Below are 4,529 nucleotides of genomic sequence, written 5' to 3' on the forward strand. Positions count from 1 at the left end.
TCTTCTTCCGTATTCCTTCTTCTTCAATCCTTCTTCTTTCTTTTTCCTCATACCAACTTAAGTTTTTTTTTTGTTCTGTTTGTTGTTGTTGTGTTTGTTGTTGTTGTTGTTCTGTTTTTTTTTTTTTTTACTTCGTGAAAGATTTAATTTTTGCAATGTGTTTCGTTTTGAAGAAAACACTGATGTTTTTATTTTTAGAAGGTATTTTTAACAAAATCTTGAACATGTTTTGTTGTTGTTGATGGTGTTGTTGTATTTATTTTTTTTATACTTGATACATCTATTATTGTGGGTTGAAGAAAAGGTTCAAGTTTTCGTTTTTAGAAAGTATTTTTGAACAAATAGAATGACTGAGGATGATGATGTTATTGTTGGTGGTCTTCTTTTCTTTTCTTTTTTTCGTCTATTTGTGGTTTGTTGTTGAGATTTGTTTGTTGTTCTTCATTGTGCTATTTTTTTTACTTCTTTTGTGGTCCTTCTTCTTTATAAAAGGTTATGTTTCTGTAGTTTTTTTTCTGTTAAATATGTTGTAGCAGTGGGTTAGTATTTATTGAAAGCTATGTTCAGATTTCTCTGTTATTTTTTATGGTGTTATTTATTTTTCTTTTAATTCTTATGTGTTCCTTCTTCTTTTTTTCATGAAAGGTTTATTTTTTTTTTAGGTTTTTTGTGATGAAGATGGTGTCCTCTGGATTAGTACGTTTTAATAGTTGGTTAAAGTCAGTAGCTTGAGTTTTCTTTCTCCTCCTTCATGGTCTTCTTCTACTTTTGTTTTCTACTTCTTCTTTTTTCATTGTTTTGAAGAAAAGCCTAAACCTTTTGTTTTTTCATTGTTTTGAAGAAAAACCTAAACCTTTTGTTTTCATGAAGTATATTTACTATTTTTTGTTTTTAATATCATTATTGTGTGTTTAGTTGCTTTTTCGATGTCTATGGTTGTAGATTGAATAAAGGGTAAGATTTTTTGTAATGTGTATGGTTGTGGATTGAAGAAAAAGTATGACTGAAATGAAGATGTCTATGTTTCTGTCTTGATTTTTGTACATGTTTTTCTTGATGGTGTTGTTCTCTATGCTTCATGTCTCCCAATTCTGTCTTTACCATTTTACAATTTTACAACTATATCATATCTTGGTTTGGGTTTTATGTATTTTGCTTTCAAATGTTTGATATTTGCAGAAAACCTTTTTTTTATGTCTCTTCAAGAAAAGGCGTTTCATTTATCTGTGTGCTTATTTTTTCTTTTTCTGTAGCCGTTTGAAATGCTGGGGAGATGGTGTTTGTTGTTAAAATAGCACATAGAAGGTACATGTTACGATTTATTGTTTCATTTGATGAATGTACTTTTCTTTCTATTTATTTAATTTATTAACTTTTTAGTTGCTTCTTGGTTGTTCTTCTTTTCTTCTTTCTGTTTGATGGATCTGATATTTCAAGTACTCATTATAGGACGGGGTCATCTAATGCAACAAATGGGGTAGCTATACCATCTGAGAAAAAGGTATTGTATTGTATTCGGTGAAGAGTGAAATAGTCATTATATTTGCACAAACATTTTTCAGGAAGATGAGGGATATTGCATATGATTTATATTATCAATTCTGTCTTCGTAATGTATGACTTAAAATATCCATTATGTATCTTTATAATGTACTGCTTATTTTATTATCATTAGTACAATGAGGGATATTGCAAATGAGTTTGAGCCCTGCTCAAAGCTCGAGGACCTAAATTTGGATGTTAGAAAGAAGTTCAAGGAGACAGAAGAAATAATTCTCGCTGACAATTTTTTTCAGAGGTACAACACTGGTCCTTACTTTTTTAGTTTTTGAAATGTAGTATGGAAACTTTTTGTAAAATTGGTAGACAAGGCTTCAATTTTTTTTTCGTGCTTGGAGAGAGCAGGAAAAATTTCTTCTACTTGCTGCCAAAATTTGTGCTAAACATTTATTTTTATTAATATTTACTTCAATAAAATATATTGGAATCAAAAAATACCACTTGAAGTAGAAAGGCCTCTTGGATATTGTTGTCTGCATTTGTGGCAAAAAGCTTACTTTTTAGATTACGTGGCTAGAACATTTCCTCATTTCAATGCATGTGTAACTCTTAAGGAAGGATTTGTTTGGGTTTGGGGTTTGGGAAGGAGATCAAATAAGAGAAGAGAGGTATAAATAAAGATCAATGGGCAATTATGCAGTATACTTGAAACTAAAAGTGTTGTGTTTTAAATGAGAATATTTCAAAACTGTGAATATTTACTATTTAATGAATATCCTACACCAATAATAAGAAATAAATAAAATGTGAAGCAGGTTAACGATGTCTATTTAAATCTTAGATAATTGCTATAGGGAGAGAGAATTTAGCATGGTAAACCATAGTGGATTTAATCCAAAAATGGGATTAAAATAAAAGGGTTGGCCATAAAATGCAACTAACTATTTTCTTTGAATAAATAAGCTGGAAATATGTGGTAGTTGAATGTGAGGCTTTTCAATTGATTTGGTCATATTTTCTCATGTTTTATGTGTATTGGATTAAAATAGTTTGAAACCACATGGTTTAATGAAACTTATAAACTAAGCTCTTATTCAGTATCTAGATTTATGCTGCTTCATATATGCAATTATACACGGTCAGAGTTTTATTTGTACTTTCTCAATTAATTATATTAAACAATTATATTTCTAGAGATATATTGAAATCTAATACACTTTTTAAATTTGTGAGGTTATAAGCATGTTGTGGTCAAACCAACTGCAGGTAGTGCTGATGATGTATTGGAAGATAATCCCGTGGTGAGATTGAAGGTTTTTGTATATGAACTTCCAAGTGAGTATAATAAGAAAATTCTGCAAAAAGATCCAAGATGCCTCAACCATATGTTTGCAACTAAAATCTTTAATCACCGGCTTCTCTTATCTGGCCCAGTTGAAACTTTAATCTAGAAGAGGTTTTATACCCCTGTATACAATGACCACAAATGATAAGAAGTGCCATAAAGCTTATTTCTTCCAACTGACCTTATTGAAGGCTCACATAGGGGGCACATCACTTCTTTGTGGTTCCTCAAAATTTTGGGGCATGTTTTCATTACGAGGTACAAATTTTGTGCATTATTTTCAACATTCATTATTTATACTACTTTTATTATATATTTATATTAATTTGTATATGGAAGAGAAGGCAATTGAAAGAGGGGATTCTTTAACTGCTAAAGCGTGCTACATTGGTTCAAACCTTTGGACAGAGGAATCACATATGCCCGAAAGAGGGCTCAAATACCATTTCTCCATACTTTTCACCAAGAAAATCCACACCCACCTAATTCCTAATAAGACTCCTAGGTCATTTTTGTGTATTTTCGATGACTTTTATGATGTTGGCAATGACTCTGAAGGTGGTTATTATGCAAGGTAGGCCTTATTACAAGTTTAAACAAGAATGTCCGAGTGTGTAGCCTTTTATTTCTTCTATATCATAGCTGCATAAGAAATCTGATTTACATTTTCTTATAAAAGATGCAATGACTAGGGACTTTGATTCATATAACTATTGTAATTTGGACTAACTATAAACGGGCCATGTTGTGTAATCTTGCAGAGGTGCAAGAGTAGCAGTGTGGGAGAACTTTTAAGGACAATCCTCTATTTGATGTCTCCACTAAGCATCCAACCACGTACTTTAAGGACATGCAGTAGCTGTGTTTTGCGTATACCCACTTGGATGGACCCGTTGGAGCCTAAGATTGGTAGAGGCTATGATATTTAGTTGCATACCTGTTATTATTGTAGATGACATTGTTTTGCAATTTGCTGATGCAATCCCATGAGAAAAGATAGAAGTACATGTTGCTGAGGAGGAGGTTCCAAAGTTGAATACCATACTCACATCTATCTTACTAGAAGCCATATTTTGGATAGGAGTATTTGTTGCTGTTACCGTTTTCTTTTTTATTTTAGATAATAGTTTATTTTTATTTCAATATTAATAATATATATATATATATATATATATATAATAATTTATTATTTTATATTTATTTTGATGTCACTATTTAATATTTAAATGACCACAATTAAAATTAGTTATTGAGATTTTATCCGCATAAGAATATTTAATTCAACTGCATGTTATCCTTATTATGTGAAGTTGAATTTTCCATTAAGTGTTAGGAAAAGTCTTCTACAGTTACAGATAAACATTGGTAGAAAAACTTATTTTGAAGATAGAGATGTCCATAGATAAAGACGTGGTGCAACTTATTGCATTATCAAGTATTTGATGGAGTGTAAGAATCTTCAACAAAGTCTTTTTTTTCAAATATTTCGTATTAAAGTTTAGTAAAACAGTTTTATGATTTAAATGTACTACGTTTTATATTTATATTTTTATTGTCCAACTTTGAGATATTTTAAATTTTATAAATTAATTATTAAAATATGTACTTTTGGCTTCTAATAAATGGAATCATACAACAGAATCTGGTACTGGATACATACTATGTAAGATATTATAAATTATGC

The 4,529-nt window shown here is 30.2% G+C and overlaps 1 pseudogene; it reads left to right on the forward strand.

Annotated features, from left to right (window-relative positions):
• Window positions 1–1,679: 1,679 nt before the first annotated feature.
• Window positions 1,680–4,288, forward strand: LOC114171295 (putative beta-1,4-xylosyltransferase IRX10L; annotated as a pseudogene).
• Window positions 4,289–4,529: the final 241 nt, after the last annotated feature.

Source organism: Vigna unguiculata, chromosome 10 (assembly GCF_037176805.1).
Source record: "Vigna unguiculata cultivar grain cowpea cultivar isolate G323 ecotype 2 chromosome 10, ASM3717680v1, whole genome shotgun sequence".
Taxonomy (NCBI): Eukaryota; Viridiplantae; Streptophyta; class Magnoliopsida; order Fabales; family Fabaceae; genus Vigna; species Vigna unguiculata.